We start from the raw sequence: 18,698 nt of genomic DNA, 5'->3' as shown, positions 1-18,698 counted from the left end.
GTCAGAAGGTGAGACCAGAATGAAGTCACAGTGCTGATCTCTCCTCCTTCGCCTCCCTGCAAGGCTGCAGCAGGACGGCTTCTTCTCCGTCCCTTGAGCGAGGTCACAGTTCTTACCAGGCAGTCCTTCCACACAGCAGCCTTCTGTTTTCAGGTCCCAAAACTGGTTCCTTCAGGTCTTGGGTTGACAACAGCGTTCCTTTCCTCATCCCACTGTTAGGAGCTCCAAAGGGCTACATTAGTACTTGTGATTTCTTTACACCCTGCCCACAACTTTATGCAACTGATTTAGTTATTAAGGCCTTCTCAGTTCCCCAACCTGAGTGTGGTTCCTGTTCCTGGGGGGTATCCTGACCAAAACACACACGTTCCTTTTTCTGAATTCATTAACTCAATTAGCAGCAGCATAGATATCCAGTTACAAAGGCTAAACCTGAGAGTCCTGCTCTGTTTTACCCTCCCCTTTCCCTTTCCCAACTCCCACACTTAACCTGTCCTAAGTCTTGCCAGTTTCCTTGTCTTTAGGCCCTTGCCATTTCTCCCTAGATTATAATACTGGTCTCCAGTGAGTCCTACGCAAGCCCTTCATCTGTAACACAGCCAAAGTGAGCTATTTGGCTCCCTTTCATCTCATCCATGCAGTGAAAAACCTCAGCAGGGCTCTCCCTTGGTTAAAACCCTTCCGAATCTCCTCACCACTAACAAACCATGCTTTGTATCTCATTAAGATCACCTAAGTCTTTGCCTAACGATCTATGCTCCAAAGACAGCTGTGCATCCAAGTTCACACCACGGTTCTCTGTGCCTTTGTGCTTTGCTTCTGCTTACTGCTTCTACCTTCCCAAACTGTCCTCTGACCCCCAGCTTAGCCAACTCCTACTCATCTTACAACACTCATCACTTTAGGAGACAACCCAAAGTCTTCCAAATAGCATTATCCCCCCACACATATATTCATGTGGCTTTCTCTAGGTAAGGTTTCTCTTTCTTTTCTTTTCCTTTCCCTTTCTTCCTTTCTCCCTTTTTTTCTCTCTCTCTTTTTCTTTCTTTCTCTCTTCCTTTCCTTTCTTTCTCCCTTTCTCTCTTTCTTCTTTCTTCTTTTCTTCTTTTTGAGACAGAGTTTCACTTTTGTCACCCAGGCTAGAGTGCAATGGCATGATCTTGGCTCACTGGAACCTCCACCTCCCGGGTTCAAGCCATTCTCCTGTCTCAGGCTCCTGAGTAGCTTGGATTACAGACATGTGCTACCACGCCGGGCTGATTTTCACATTTTTAGTAGAGATGGGGTTTCACCATGTTGGCCAGGCTGGTCTCGAACCCCTGACCTCAGGTGATCCGCCTGCTTCGGCCTCCCAAAATGCTGGGATTACAGATGTGAGCCACCGCGCCCAGCAAGGTTTCTCTTTCAACACCATGTGCATGCCTCTACTATTGCACTTCCTACCTTGTCTTTTATTACATCTTTGTATATTGTTTGCCCCCTTCCCATCTCTGGGCCTAGCCCAGTGCCAGGCACTTACTACACACTCAGTGAATGTTTTGTTGAATGAATGTGTGGGATAAGTATTATAACCAACCACAGAAAGTGAAGTTATTAAGGCATATAATTTTGCCAAATTAAGGCCAGATTTAACTTTTACCTAAATTTTATGGTAATTCTAGGAAACTCTGCAAAATCTAATTCAATTTGTATTTAAAGACCTAACCTCAATTTTTCAAGCCGATGTTTCTACACTCGGTACGTGGGGAGACACTCGATCTATGCCACTTTTTTTTTTTTTGAGATGGAGTCTTGCTCTGTTGCCCAGGCTGGAGTGTAGTGCAGATCTCGGCTCACTGCAACCTCCACCTCCCAGGTTCAAACAATCCTCCTGCCTCAGCCTCCCAAGTAGCTGGGATTACAGATGCCTGCCACCACGCCTAGCTAATTTTGTATTTTTAGTAGAGACGAGGTTTCACCATGTTGGCCAGGCTGGTCTCAAACTCCTGACCTCAGGTGATAGACACACCTCGGCCTCCCAAAGTGCTGGGATTACAGGCGTAAGCCACCACACTCGGCCCTAAGTTGTGTTTTTGTGGGTGATCTGTGAGAGTTTTTTCCCCTGAGCAGTATGTTTTTGTATGCAGCTAATCCTTCCCTCAGTTTTCTGTACTTTGTTTCTAAATGTACCCCTCTATTTCTTCTAACTGTTCGAATAAATTTAAAAACTCATACTGCTGGATCTACTGCTTATCTTATTCACTGTATTCCACACTTTGAAAGGACACTTTTGCTTTCCAACGTGACATTTAACAAGTTTGACTTGACTATTTTCTATCCCAGTTTGAAACTGAAACTCATTTCAAAGGAAGGGATCATTCTCTAGATGATAATTATATAGTATTTTTCTCTCCACTTCTTCCACCTTAGAACCTACTTAAGGGAAACCGCTCATTTCATTTAGCAGCTTTTTTTTTTTTTTTTTCCAGAAACAGGGTCTCACTGTGTTGTCCAGGCTACTTGCAAACTCCCAGGCTCTAGTGACCCTCCCACTTCAGCCCTTCAAGTAACTAGGACTACAGGCATTCCACCATATGCCTGGCTTCTTTTTGCATTTTTAACTACGGCTTAAGTGTTGTTTTTTACTGTTGGGTTTTTTTGTTTTTTTGTTTTTTTCTGTTTGAATTTTCCTTTGCTTATATTCGGGGCCCTGAGTGAAAATCTGCAGAGATGCTAAAAGGGAAAAAGAGGACATTAAAGGATTTATATGTTTTTATGTTCTTTACTTGTTAGTAGTTAAAATATTAGCAAGTAAGGGGATCTTTTAAGTTTTCCTCTAAAATATAATTATTCTAACTATCGAAATAATTTTTCCAGGAAAGCCTCTTTTAGACAACTGTAGTTTTTAATCTTTATATCTCTATACATCTAGAACTCTACAAAGAAGACATGTACTATCCTGTGTTTGTGCCTCTCGCATCCTCTCCTTGCTTCTCTGGTGTGTGGGTGAATGGAGCATGCACAAAAGCAGGGACCACCCCCAGGACAGGCGCTCTGCTCCCTGTGCTGCCCAGGTCCTTTGGTCTTCTTCTGTGACAGTTCCTTTTCTTAGTCCACTAAGCAATGATAGCCACCAAGATCATATGCTAAATATCCCCCCTCTTTGGCAAAAAAAAAAAAAAATATATATATATATATATATATAAACATACTAAAAAATCAGAAGTCAATATTGCTATTCTAATATTGTATTTGAACTTGAAAATATTCTATATGATTATTGACTTAAATAAAATATTTCAATGACTTTTTACAAGGAAATAACTTGTGGCAATTATGCACTGATGTAAGCTCTTAAGTCAGAGACAGGATGTCTCCAGTGACTCATAGCAGAATCTTCACGTATTCCTTAGCTGGACAACACTAAGGGGCCCCACTGGTTGCTCATCAAAGATATTTATCCCTCGGCTAAACCGAGCTAAGTTTGTTACTGCTGCATCTGTGGAGCTACCATGGTAATGGGAGGCAGGGCTGGCTTCAGGAGCTTGAGATCTGCACAGTGGCTTAGGAAGCCAGACCCTGTTAGAAGGGTCCTGCGCATCCATTTGTGCCCTGCTGTTGCTATCTTGGAATTCTTAATAATTTTTGAACAAGAGTGACCTAGTTTTCATTTTGTACTGGGATCTGCAAATTACGTAGTTAGTCTTGCTTGGAGGTAGGAAGTAACAAGCACAATTTAAGAGGGGGAAGTATGCTTAATCCTCTATACATTCTTTTCAAAGAATAAGGCCAACCACATTCCAGAAGGCAAAAGGGTTCTCTTTCCTCACCTTGGTTATTTTCTTCACCTTGATCATTTTATATGAAGATGACTAGAGAATCCTAAAGAATGTAAGAAAAGGATTAGAAAAAGGAATGATGAGTTTACATTTTTTGTGTGTGTGTGTGTTAAAGGATATAATACTAGCTTGAAGGAATAATTCAGGTAGTGATTTTCTTTTCATGGGAACTTTTATATTCCATTAAAATACAAAATAAGCCTAAATCACCTTAGAAATCTCTAGAGGAACAACCAACCATATAGATTACTTTCTTTTCACCACTTACATTTTGGGAAATATTTAAATTTACTTACATTTTAGGGGAGGAATTTTTTCAGAAATTTGATGTCAATGAATTCACTGATTGGGAAATGAGAAATACGATGGTTTTTATTCCTGTTCTACTCTGGGAGGCAGTAGAACATAGTGAAAATCAAAGTCTCCAGGAAAGATTGATTTTAATCCCTGCTGAATTACCTCAGGGACCTCCCTCAAAGACCCTGAACCTCAGTGTACTAAACTGTGAAACTGGGCGACTAATACCCCTCTCATAGGGTGGTTAATGGGTGATCAAACAAGACAATGCTGTAAAATGTTTGACAAAGTGCAAGCCGTTGAGTCAGCTGTTATTATTATTGTTGTTGTTAATATTATTTCTTTCCCTCCTTCTCTTCTAGTGGAAGCCCTGTCAAAATGATCTAGACCTTCCATGAGAGCCTGGATAAAGAATTTAACACGTTGGTACTACAATATCCTCATTTGTGAAATGGTTGTTAACTTAGCACACCACCTAGCAGGTGATAGGCATTCAGTAACTAACACCAATTGGGTTGGGGTTGAGGGTTGTTTTTTGTTTGTTTGTTTTCAGACGCTTTTAGCTCTTTTTTGTCCAGGATAGTGTCCAATAGTGCTATCTCGGCTCACTGAAACCTCCGCCTCCTGGATTCAAGCAATTCTCCTGCCTCAGTCTCCCAAGTAGCTGGGATCACAGGCGCACACCACCACGCTGCGCTAATTTTTGTATTTTTAGTAGTGACGGGGTTTCACCATGTTGGCCAGGCTGTTCTGGAACTCCTTACCTCAGATGATCCGTCTGCCTCAGCCTCCCAAAGTGCTGGGATCACAGACATTAGCCACCATGCCCAGCCTCTTGATTTAGTGTGATTTGTATTTGAAACAAAAAAATAAAGATCAAGTTCCCTGGCCATGTATAAGAAACAACACACGCACAGAATCTCACTCTGCGGCCCAGTCTGGAGTGCAGTGGCGCGATCTCGGCTCACTGCAAGCTCCGCCTCCCAAGTTCACGCCATTTTCCTGCCTCAGCCTCCCGAGTAGCTGGGACTACAGGCGCCCGCCACCACGCCTGGCTAATTTTTTTGTATTTTTAGTAGAGATGGGGTTTCACCCTGTTAGCCAGGATGGTCTCGATCTCCTAACCTTGTGATCCACCTGCCTCAGCCTCCCAAAGTGCTGGGATTACAGGCGTGAGCCACCGTGCCCATCCAGTACTTTCAATTCCTAAAGAGCTTTCATGCATCTTCTCCTCTGAGGAGGCCACCCAGCTGGTAAATCACAGAATCCGAATCCTGACTCTAAGTTTTATGATCTTTCTTCTTCCTCACTAATTTATTCTATCAACTATTTGGAGACTCGTTATAGTGCTGCCTTCAGGAAAATTGCTTGTGCAAGATTATTTATGAAAGATGGGTAAGAGCACTCTATAGCCAAGAGTTGCTTGGTGCTTAGGAATTAAGCTCCACTCTTCCCCTAACTGGTGTCCATGTGTTATAATGTTGTCTAATTTGAGAGAAAGAAAGGGATCCAGCTTGTGGATACAGAGGGCTATGCCCAAAATGGATACGGACTTACTGAAGATAAATTCACTTACATACCAGTCCTATCTAAAATCATCCCTGATCCGGCCGGGCTTGGTGGCTCATGCCTGTAATTCCAGCACTTTGGGAGGCCGAGGCTAGCAGGTTACGAGGTCAGGATATCGCGACCATCCTGGCTAACACGGTGACACTCCGTCTCTACTAAAAATACAAAAAATTAGCTGGGTGTGATGGCAGGCGCCTGTAGTCCCAGCTACTCCGGAGGCTGAGGCAGGAGAATGGCGTGAACCCGGGATACGGAGCTTGCAGTGAGCCCAGATCGCACCACTGCACTCCAGCCTGGACTACAGAGACTCAGCATCAAAGAAAAAAAAAAAAAAAAAAAAAAAAATCTCTGAACTTATATAATGATGTTGTTTTAAATTCCAAATTTCAGAAAAAGCCTTATAATGTCCTTTATTATTGATGTGGTTTGGCTGCATCCTCACCCAAAACTCATCTTGAATTGTAGCTCCCATAATTCCCACCTGTTGTGGGAGAGACCCAGTGGGAGGCAATTTAATCATGGGGGTGGGTTTTTCCCCTGCTGTTCTCCTGAGAGTAAGTCTCACCAGATCTGATGGTTTTATAAAGGGCAGTTCTCTGCACACACTGCCCTTACCTGTTGCCATGTAAGACATGCCTTTGCTCCTCCTTTACCTTCCTCCATGATTGTGAGGCCTCCCTAGCCATGTGAAACTGTGAGTCCATTAAACTTCTTTTTCTTTATAAATTACCCAGTCTCAGATCTTTCTTTATAGCAGTATGGAAATGGACTAATACAATTATCAAGCACCAAATAAAAGCACCCGCATCCCCACAACAAAAGCCCTTGTCATCTTGTAAGCTGTTCTCCATGGTAAACAGCACTAAGGAGAACCTTGTGTAATCTAATAGATGCTTTGTCTTCCAGTTCCAGCCTCACTGTGTTTGGCTTCTACTTGATATAGAACCTTGTGGTCACATCCAGACTCACCTTGTTCAGGTTCAGTGACCTTGGGGCCAGTCAGGCAGGACCTGGGCCCTCTCACAGGGCTCCCCTCTTTTAGATGTTTACTCTTTGCTGCGGATAATGGCAGACCTTTCCTGTCTCCAACAGGGCCCAGCCAGAATAGATGACAATCCAAGACAATAAACACTCTATATTATTTCTTGGTGGTTGGCTTGCTGGGGGAAAATAAACTCCTCCCTTCTAGCCACCAACTTATAAGAAATGATGGAGTGAGCTCTTATCACAGATTTAGTAAGAAGCGCCTCTTTCTTACCTGCCGAGCATTGGCACAATTTCTGTAATGGTGATAGTAAACAAAGCAGGCATGGGAGAACCACTGGTGCCTGTGTTATAAAACATTTGCTGAGGATTTTATCTTCTAGCTCTCTAAGTGGCTCCTCTAGTAGTTGCCATATGGGAAATTTCTTTTGGAGTTTACAAATAGAATTTTCATCTCCTCTGGTAGAAACTAACCAGCACAAGTAACACATTAATTTCCTTATTTTCCTTGCTGCCAGGATGCTCAGAGATACTATGAGAACAATAGTAACCATTGTGGTTAGCTATTTGCCTCCCCTTCCTTTCCTTTGTTCTGATTTTCATTTTCTCACTTTTTTTTTTTTTTTTTTTGAGACAAAGTTTTGCTCTGTTGCCCAGGCTGGAGTGCAGTGGTGCAATCTCAGCTCATTGCAACCTCTTACCTCCCGGACTCAAGCATTTCCCCTGCCTTAGTCTCCCGAGTAGTTGGGATTACAAGCATGAGCCACCCCACCCAGATAAAATTTTGTAGACACTGAGTTTCACCAAACATGGTGAAACATCCTTCATAGCAGTATGGAAATGGACTAATACAATTACCAAGCACCAAATAAAAGCATCCCATCCCCACAACAAAAGCCCTTGTCATCTTGACAAGCCCACTGGTCTTGAATTCCTGGGCTCAAGTGATCCGCCCACCTTAGCTTCCCAAAGTGCTGGGATTACAGACTTAAGCCACCATGCCCAGCCCAGTTTATCATCTTTTTAAGTTGGTTAAAATATTATACTTTTTGAGAAGATATGGGGTAAAAATAAACCATTGCATATGTGTGTATGCAATGAAGGCTTAGAGTTTTCCAAAGGCTTTCAAATACACCATCAGAAAGAAAAAGGTCTCAAATACTTTGTACTTTGTAGTATCCTTAGGGAATAAACAAGCAGACCAAGCCTTTCTCATCCTCAAGTTCAAGAGGTGGAGTTGTAGTTCTCAAATTTCAAGGAGCATCTGAAATTCCCCAGAGGGCTTGTGAAGACATAAAGCTGAGCCCCACCCCCAGAATTTTGATTCAGTAAGTCTGGGATGGGGTCTGAATATTTACCTTCTCTAACAAGTTCCTAGGTGATGCTGATGCTGCTCATCAGAACTGTTGACCTGAAAGAACAATACAATAGAGAACTATTAGCAGAGACATATGAGTAAAGAAGACACTAATATAACGTGGGCTTAAACAAAAAGGCAAAATAAAGGGAATAGAAGGTAGGTACCAAGAAGTAATGTAGATATTGGGGAACATAAGGATCAAAGAGAATGAGGAAAGCCAGAGACCTGGAGCTGCCTGAAAAGTTGCCAGAATACAAGAAATTAAGTTTGATCTAAACCTGAGTTGCAAACCAAGTGGGGAAAGCAGGACAGGCAGTGGGTTAGAAACAAAGTCACAAACAGAAATGTGGACAGTGTGTTTGTGAATGATGCCCTCGGAATGCACCACCCAAAAGGCTCAATGAAAATTTGTTGAATAAATGAGCAATAAAGAGACTTGATAGGTGGAAGCAACAAATTCCTCCCAAGGAAAAGGAAAGATGTGACCAAGGACTGGATTGTGAATAGCTCTTAATGCAAAATTAAGAGCTGGATTTAAGTTTTTTAAGCAATGAGAATTCATCGAAGGTTTTGAGTAAGGCATTCATGCAAAGGGTATTATCAGATATCACTGTATAAGGGTATTTTTTATATATTGTATTAGTCCATTTTCACACTGCTAATAAAGACATATCCGAGACTAGGTAATTTATAAAGGAAAGAGGATTAATGTGCTCATAGCTCCAAATGGTTGGGGAGGCCTCACAATCAGGGCAGAAGATGAAGGAAGAACAAAGGGACATCTTACATGGTGGCAGGCAAGAAAGAGCATGTGCAGGGGAACTGCCGTTTATAAAACCATCAGATCTCATGAGACTTATTCACTATCACGAGAACAGCATGGGAAAGACCCGCCCCCATGATTCAGTTCCCTCCCACCAGGTCCCTTGTCCCTTCCATGACACATGGGAATTATGGGAGCTACAATTCAAAATGAGATTTGGTTGGGGACACAGCCAAACCATATCGTATATGATATTCTATTATAATATTACAATATTACAGATTTCTTTTTTTCTTTTTCTTTTTTTTTTTGAGACGAACTCTTGCTCTTGTTGCCCAGGCTGGGGTGTAATGGCATGATCTCAGCTCACTGAAACCTCCGCCTCCTGGACTCAAGGGATTCTTCTGCCTCAGCCTCCCTAGTAGTTGGGAATACAGGTGCCTGCCACCATACCCAGCTCATTTTTGTATTTTGAGTAGAGACGGGGTTTTACCATGTTGACCAGGCTGGTCTTGAACTGACCTCAGGCAATCCACCTGCCTCGGTTTCCCAAAGTGCTAGAATTACAGGCATGAGCCACTGCACCCGGACAATATTACTGATTTCTTATGGCTTACCACCCATAAAATCAACACAAAGGAAGGGAGGAGACATTTCAAATGGGGGCATTAAAATGGTCAAAGGCTGGTATGGGGAGAAGAGACCAAAAAACCAACACAGTCCATACATTCAAGCCTAAATAATGAGAAAGAATTGCAAGCATAATATGTGCAGTTGGAGATAGGTTTTGGAGAGGAGATGAGTTTTGTTTTGTTTGTTTGTTTTTTGAGATGGAGTCTTGCTCTGTCGCCAGGCCAGAGTGCAGTAGCACCATGCTGGCTCACTGCAACCTCCACCTCCCGGGTTCAAGAGATTTTCCTGCCTCAGCCTCCCGAGTAGCTGGGACAAAGTCACGTGCCACCAGGCGCAGTTAATTTTTGTATTTTTAGTAGAGACAGAGTTTCACCATGTTGGCCAGGATGGTCTTGATCTCCTGACCTCATGATCTGCCCACATCAGCCTCCCAAAGTGCTGGGATTACAGGCGTGAGCCACTGCGCCCAAACATAAGTTTAGTTTTAAAGCAAGGCTTGTGAGGGGTGATGGGAGCCTCCAGTGGGCAGTAAATTGCCTGTTTTAGTTTGGCAAGAAGAAAGAGCTGGAAGTGCGGGATCGTGTTCATGGAGATACACTCCAGTCATAAGAAAACCTTAATTAACCCTCATGCCAGCTTTCCTCCCTGACTGCCTTGTTCTTATGCATCTCCTGGGAACACTCACAGCTCGGGCGAGTTATAGCTGGAAGCCTTTCCTCTGGCCCCCCAGTTCCCCAGCCCTCCGGCCCCCAGACCAGGCTGTGAGGAGATGCACATCAGTTACACAGAATCACCCTTGCAGCTGAGCTGGCTCCAAAGTGAGATCGAAGGCCAGAAAGCATCCACAGCCTTCTCAGGCCGGGAACTTAACAGCCCAATTCTATGGTAACCCTGGCAGGCCCAGCTGGCAGTGGTGGGGATGGCAAGAGCAAAGCCCTGGGGGCCAGTCCTGCCAAGAGGGGGAAAGGTCAAGCCAGGGCTGGAGCCCAGGCAGGCAACCAGCTCTCACTACATTTTTTATGTGGTTGGAGGCAAACCAGGAGATGATATTACTGTAGCAACCAAGGCCAGCAGGAATATCAAGTCTGGGAGAGAATGTGACCACACTGAGGATAGTGCAGAGACAGCAACCCAGAGGGGCCTTCCAGTGCACCTGGTTGGAAGAGAGGTCTGGAGGGCATCCAGGGGAGAGGAGAAGGAATAGCTCCTTCAAGTTCAGAGAAAAGAGATGCAAAAGGGAGGAACATGAGAGCTGAAGAAAGTTTTTTGAGAACCAGTGTAATTTGGCATGCTGGAGGCTCTAGGGAGAGACAAGAGTTAGTCATCAGAAGAACAAGAAGACTGAGATTATGCCCAGTGACTTAGAGTACATGAAAGAAAATGGGGTCCTCAGAAGACACGCAAAGTGAAACAAAGGAAAAATGAGTTGTTCCTTATATCTTCCAGTTGGAGGTGAATTAGTCCAGCTAAATGTGTGCCATGTCACCAAGCACATTTGGTGGTAACCCAGTGAATCAGAATCCGCACGTTTCTGAGTGTTTCAGTAACTTCCCCACTGCCCAGTCGGTTTGGAGAACTGGTCCAGAGGATATGGAGCAGGTACCCTGATTCACGGAGGGGTTTGGTTTTCTTGCTGCTGAGGGCAGCAGAGAAGCATGGAGGAACACAGGAAAGTAGAGCATGGGCTGTTGTGGGTCCAAGGTCATGAGCTGCATGATACAATAGGGAAAGAGGGATTTTGAAAATGTACCAGATTTGGGCTGGGTGCAGTGGCTCATGCCTGTAATCCCAGCACTTTGGGAGGCCGAGGCGGGTGGATCACGAGGTCAGGAGATTGAGACCATCCTGGCTAACACGGTGAAATCCCGTCTCTACTAAAAATACAAAAAATTAGCCAGGCGTGGTGGCAGGCGCCTGTAGTCCCAGCTACTTGGGAGGCTGAGGCAGGAGAATGGCGTGAACCCAGGAGGTGGAGCTTGCAGTGAGCTGCCATGGTGCTACTGCACTCCAGCCTGGGCGTACCAGATGCGAAGATTGGTGATGTGGAAAGTAACAAGGAAGCCCTGATTAGTAAATCCAGAGGTAATTTAGCAGTAGGATCTGGAAGGGAACATTGCAGAAAACAAAATTTACGCTTTGAAAATGGCCTGAGAATAGAAAGGAACAATTTGCTAATTATACCCATGTATCTGTGGAAGTTGCTAGGGTGCCTAGTACAGTGTGAGTATTCTTACAGTTTTAACTTTGTTATAATGAAGACACCATAAGGCAGGCTCATCACCATTTTACAGGGGAAACTTAAGCCCCAAGAAATGAGGTAGTTAAGTATCTTACCCCATGATGCATGCCTTTAGTCCCAGCTACTCAGAAGGCTGAGGTGGGAGGACCTCTTGATCCCAGGAGTTCAAGTCCTGCCTAGCAACATAATGAGATCCCATCTCTAAAAATCTCACGCCTGTAATCCCAGCACTTTGGGAGGCCAAGGCAGGCGGATCACCTGAGGTCAGGAGATTGAGACCATCCTGGCCAACATGGTAAAACCCCATCTCTATTGAAAATACAAAAAATTAGCCGGGCATGGTGGCACATGCCTGTAATTCCCAGCTACTTGGGGGGCTGAGGCAGGAGAATCACTTGAACCCGGAAGTCAGGTTGTGGTGAGCTGAGATTGCTCCACTGCACTCCAGCCTGGTGACAGAGTGAGACTCCGTCTCAATAAATAAATAAAAATATTTTAAAAATTTTAAAAATAGTAATAATAAAAAAAATAAAACAAAGATTAGGTCAGGCCGGGCGAGGTAGCTCATGCATGTAATCCCAGCACTTTGGGAGGCCGAGGTGGACAGATTACCTGAGGTCGGGAGTTCGAGACCAGACTGACCAACATGGGGAAACCCCTAAATCTCTACTAAAAATACAAAATTAGCTTGGCGTGGTGGCACAAGCCTGTAATTTCAGCTACTTGGGAGGCTGAGGCAGGAGAACTGCTTGAACCCAGGAGGCAGAGATTGCAGTGAGCCGAGATCGCGCCATTGCACTCCAGCCGGGGCAACAAGAGCGAATATCTGTCTCAAAAAAAGTAAATAAATAAAATAAAGATTAGGCTGGGCACGGTGGGTGGCTCATGCCTGTAATCCCAGCACTTTGGGAGGCCGAGGCCAGCAAATCACGAGGTCAGGAGATCAAGACCATCCTGGCCAACATGGTGAAACCCCGTCTCTACTAAAAATACAAAAAAATAGCTGGGTGTGGTGGCCAGCGCCTGTAGTCCCAGCTACTCGGGAGGCTGAAGCAGGAGAATCGCTTGAAACTGGGAGGGAGAAGCTGCAGTGAGCTGAGATGGAGCCACTGCACTCCAGGCTGGGCAACAGAGCGAGGCTGTCTCAAAAAAAAAAAAAGAAAGAAAAAAAATTAACTTTTTAAAAAGATGTTAAGACTGGGTGCAGGGGCTCACACCTGTAATCCCAGCACTTTGGGAGGCCAAGGCGGGTGGATCACGAGGCCAGGAGATCGAGACCATCCTGGCTAACTCAGTGAAACCCTGTCTATATTAAAAACACAAAAAAATTAGCCGGGCGTGGTGGCAGGTGCCTATAGTCCCAGTTACTCGGGAGGCTGAGGCAGGAGAATGGAGTGAACCCGGGAGGCGGAGCTTGCAGTGAGCCGAGATGGCGCCACCGCTCTCCAGCCTGGGCAACAGAGAGAGACTACGTCCCCCCGCCCCGCACCCCCCCAAAAAAAGATGTTAAATATCTTGCACAGATTTATAACCCAAGTTTGTATTTTTTCTGAGACACAGTTCTAACACTGCAGAATATTCTTTGTTTTTACACTTTATTCCTATCTACTATGCTTTTTAAGACGAGCGCATGGAGACACCTTGTCTCATAAGAGCCTCAACCCCACTTATGTAGTTTGTGGGGCTGAAGGAACACCAAGAAGAGGGTAAGAAAGAAACTATGCTATCATGTTTCCTTTCTTGACAAAAGGATGCTGTGCTTATCCCATTGAAAGAAAAGCAGGAATTAAACAAATACATGGGTTACAATATTTTTCTCTAATAAGAAATATGGAAAATATAAAAGTCGACTTTGAACTCTTAGCATGTTCTATAAAGACATATTACTTTAAAGTCAGAATGAGTCAGCCAAAACGAGGTCGTTCTTAGCTTTTCCTGAAGCTCTGTTTTCTCAAGCATACTCCCAAATATTAGATCCTGGAAAAAAAAGGTTTATGATGTCCAAAATAAACCAGCCAGAGGCAAGAGTAGCACTTAAATGTATTTTTAATCATTACTACTTTTCCTCCTACTTCTCAGCATGTAAACCTAACTGCCAACCCACCAGGTGGTTGTGACAAGCAATTCAATAACTTTGGTAAATGTAAGGACATCATTGTTACCAATGTATTAAAATTTCTAATTGTTGCCCAAAGGAACACAGTACCACAATGAAATTCTGAAAACAATTCTCTTAATTTTTTTGAGATTATTTTTAGAATATATATACATGTATGTATGTATGTATGTGTGTGTGTGTATCCACATATATACGCCTACATGCAAACTGTTTTTCAGTTCTGTTGTAGAACTGGCGATCCAAAAAAAAAAGTGCTACAAACATAAGTTAGGTTTGATAATCTCAGAGGCCATGGCAGTGATGCAGAGGAAAAGAGAGGCTCTCCTTCAGATTTGGGTGTGGCCTTCGGTCACTGTGATCTTTCATGACCAGAACAAAGGCGTGTGGAGGGCCAGGTAGCTTCAGTCATGTTGGCAGTTGAAGTTTAACATGCCCTGTTTTCATCTTCCTTGGACAGGAGCAGAGTGCCAGGTGTGATTCTCTGGTTCTCTGCCCAGGTTTTCAGGGATTGCAAGTGGTGCCAGTCATATTCACTTGCGGCTAGAAAGAGCTTTCTGATCTTAAGCATATTGCAGGTTTTGGGGCACGGAATCTGAGTCAGAAGAGGCAAGAGCGGGCACAAAGCTGTAGAAAAGGGGAAGTTCAAGGTACTATTTGAGGGGTAAAGTAGAACCTCATTAGGACCCAAGAAAAACGTCTTCCTTAAGACTAACCCAGGCAAAGAATACAATTGTAATTTCTGCATGAAGTTCCTTATAAGTAACCCAGGCAAAGAATAAAACTGTAATTTCTGTATGAAATGCAAGTTTTTTTTTAATAACAATAACTTTCAAGAACATTATTTGCCCATCAGGGTTTGCACTGATGGCTTTAACATTGGAAACTGGACTGTAATTTACCTTATAACTTCTTGAGATACTATAATTTCCTTAAAGGAAAAATAAAAGGAAACCGATGTTCTGTAAACCATCCCATCACCAGCAATTCAGACAGTGAAAAAAATTGACAGATACTTTCTAAAAGGGGTATTTGTCAATTCAAAAGCATTTCTCCTCTTTTAAGTTTCCTTGGCAATTAAAAAGAATCAAAGCACTAACCCATATTAAAATGATTAAGTACTAGGATGGTAGCTATTATGGAGACAATGCCTCAGAACTGAATGAATGCAAAAGTGCGACTATTACTCGTTGTGAAAATATATTGTGATGTTTTCATTTGGAAAATATATTCTGCAAATAAACTTCTCAAAATATTTTCTTTAAGTCCTCAAGAATGTATGACTGTGGGAAAAAAAATTACCTTTTCAACTTGAGGGAAGGAAAACTGTTGGAACAGTTTAGGCAATACCTATCCAATAATTTTTTTTTTTTAAAAAAGAAAGTTTCTTGGACCATAATTCATTTCCAAACCTTCAAAAGCCTATCATTTATCATTAATTTTGAAATAAAACAGGAAATACCTGTACTAAGAGAACCTTTGAAAACAAGCAGAATAATTGGCAAGGAATATTTTGGGAGGCACTGACAATAATGTAATGCCTGGATTAGTCTCTCAAAAAACGTGAAATTGTAGCTGGGAGGCATATGTAGCTAAGGATTCAGCATTCCAGCACTGAGCATTATAACTCAGTTTTCCTGATAATCTGACATATTATTTAACAAAAAGCACATGGAAGATGTTCCCAGAACACAACTGCAGAGTTCCTATGTGAGTTAAACTTCCTCTGCTGCAATGGAGCTCACAGCCATAACTGGCATAAAGATGTTAAAGTGTTTTTGTGCTGGGCAGTTTTCAACCATAAAGAGAAAAACTTTTAAAAGATGTTATATATTTATGTTGTGTGTACCTGCAAGCATGTAGGTGTGCATACATGTATATAATCCTAGCCTGTTTCCTTCATAAAAGGACTCTGAAAGATGGCTATATTTCCCCGTCTTTTAATCTGCTACATTCTCCAGTTGCCAATTATTTGGGATATATCTAGAAGTGTGTGGTATTATCAGGGTGACATCCATCTAAAATGTCTGCACTTGGGTTTCCCCACAGGGACCTTGGATTTCCCTGCCTCTGTGTGTTTGTTCAGGCTGTGCTCTCTACTTAGAATACCCACCTTTTGGACTTGGCTCAAAGTTGACTCAAGTGGCATAGCCTCTCCTCATGTCTGGAACTGGATGTGATTTCTTTCATTCCTTTTTTGGTCCCTTTCCTATGACACATTCAATTAGTCTGTTCTCATGCTGCTAATAAAGACATACTGGAGACTGGGTAATTTATAAAGAAAAAGAGGTTTAATACACTCACAGTTTCACATGGCTGGGGAGGCCTCACGATCATGGCGGAAGGCAAAGAAGGAGCAAAGATATGTCTTACAAGGCAGCAAGCGAGAGAGAGCATGTGCAGAAGAACCCCCCTTTATAAAACCATCAGATCTCATGAGACTTATTCACTATTACGAGAACAGCATAGGAAAGACCTGTCCCCATGATTCAATTACCCCCTACTGGGTCTGTCCCACACCTGGGAATTACGGGAGCTACAATTCAAGGTGAAATTTGAGTGGGGACACCGCCAAACTATATCACAATTTTATTTTACCTTGACTTAAACTGACTAATTATTACACTCCTTTTCTTTCTTCCCCTTCCTCTATCCTCACAAACACTAGTTAGTAAATTTTTCAAAGGACAAAGTGTTAATTTCACCTTGTTACAAGACAATATTTGGGAGTCCATTAGTTGAGATGGCCCTCTCCAGCATTCTGGGTTCCTACATAAGCAAGCCAAACTCAGAGTAAGTTAATGAGTCAGAAACTAACAACTCTAACCTCTAACTAGAGACTTTACCAACTAGAAACTGCCAACTGACGTCTATTAGGTACGTTCAGGTTACTGTTCCACTTTAGCCAATCATTTTCTTTGTCTAGCTTCCCATGCACCTTATAAAAGTTCTCCTCTCAGCTGGGTGCAGTGGTTCACGCCTGTAATCCCAGCACTTTGGGAGGCCAGGCTGGCTGATCACAGGGTCAGGAGTTCAAGGCCAGCCTGGCCAGTATGGTGAAACCCCGTCTCTACTAAAAATACAAAAACAATTAGCCGGGTATAGTGTCGGGCACCTGTAGTCCCAGCTACTTGGGAGGCTGAGGTAGGAGAATTACTTGAACCCGGGAGGCAGAGGTTGCAGTTAGCTGAGATCATGTCACCGCTCTCCAGCCTGGGCGATAGAGTGAGACTTCGTCTCAAAAAAAAAAAAAAAAGTTTTCCTCTGAAGCCTCTTCAGTGGAGCCCTAAACCACTTGCAGTCAGGTGCTGCCAGGTCACTCACTGTCTGCTCAAATGAACGCCTTAAAATTTTAATGTGCCTAAGTTTATCTTTTAACAACCTTTGTAACACTGCTTAGTATGGTGGCTTTGCCTATGGTGCTCCAAAAACTGTTTGATGAGTTAGAATGAAAGTTTGTGAATTGAATTGCTGAGCTTTTTACGTTCATTGAAATAAGAGAATTCACTTTTGATGATTCTTTGGATCTTGTTTATTTTGGGATCATTCTTTGAAAAAGTATTTCATATGAATGACAAGTATTGATTTTTCTCTCCTTTTTTCATGAGTTACTAACCTACCTTCCCTCCTTCCTTCCTTCCTTCCTTCCTTCCTTCCTTCCTTCCTTCCTTCCTTCCTTCCTTCCTTCCTTCCTTTCTTCCTTCCTTCCTTCCCTCCCTCCCTTTTCCCTCCCTCCCTCTCGCCCTTCTTTTCCATTCTTCTTTTCTTCATTTTTTTCTTCCAAACTAATTGAACGCCTTTTATCTGGCAGTTATCAGACACAAAAAGAGGGCAGGGTGTGGTGGCTCATGCCTGCAATCCCAGCACTTTGGGAGGCCCAGGTGGGTGAATCATCTGAGGTCAGGATTTCAAGACCAGCCTGGCCAACGTGGTGAAACCCCATCTCTACTGATAATACAAAAATTAGCCAGGTGTAGTGGCACACACTTGTAATCCCAGTTATTTGGGAGCTGAGGCTGGAGGATTGCTTGAGTCAGGGAGTTGGAGGCTGCAGTGAGCTATCATCATGCCATTGCACTCCAGCCTGGGCAACAGTAAGACTCTGTCTCAAAAAAAAAAAAAGGAAAGAAATAAGAAATCTGGATCCAAATTTAGAATTTAATTTATAGTTCTGACAAAGCCATAAATCATGTTCTAAAGGAAGACAAATACTTATCCAATGCATTTATATAAATATGTGTGTGTGTGTGTGTGTGTGTGTGTGTGTGTGTGTGTATATATATGTTTTTTTTGAGGCGGGGTCTTGCTCTGTCACCCACGATAGAGTGCAGTGGCTCGATCTTGGCTCACTGCAACTTCCGCCTCCCAGGTTCAAGCGATTCTCCTATCTCAGCCTTTTGAGTAGCTGGGATTACAGGTGCCTGCCACCATGCCTAGCTAATTTTTGTATTTTTAGTAGAGATGGGGTTTCACCATGTTGGCCAGGCTGGTCTCAAGCTCCTGACCTCAGGTCATCCACCTGCCTTGGCCTCCCAAAATGCTGGGATTACAGGTGTGAGCCCCGCACCCAGCCAAAAGATATATTTTAAAACTTGATCAAAAAAATTCTAACTACTCAAAATGTAAATTCATCCCAAGTCTTGCCTTAAACCAGTTCGTCTTCATGCCAACAATTTTTTACACTTCATAATGTGACAGTAGCTTAATCCTCAAGTATAAATTTTAGAAAACAGATTGGAAGCAAAGTTATGTTATATTATCCTCACCCCCACCCCACTGTTCTAGTTGCTAGCATTTAAAAGGCAAATTATTTAACCACTTTAAGCTACCTCAAGGGTTAAAGAGGAGCTACTCAGTGATTCATTCATAAGATCTACTGAGTATCTACAACAAGCTAAGCAATGTTCTATGTGCTAAAT

Source organism: Chlorocebus sabaeus, chromosome 12 (genome assembly GCF_047675955.1).
Source record: "Chlorocebus sabaeus isolate Y175 chromosome 12, mChlSab1.0.hap1, whole genome shotgun sequence".
NCBI classification, from domain to species: Eukaryota; Metazoa; Chordata; class Mammalia; order Primates; family Cercopithecidae; genus Chlorocebus; species Chlorocebus sabaeus.
The sequence above is the reverse complement of the archived record's forward strand: the minus strand, read 5'-3'. Positions refer to the sequence as shown.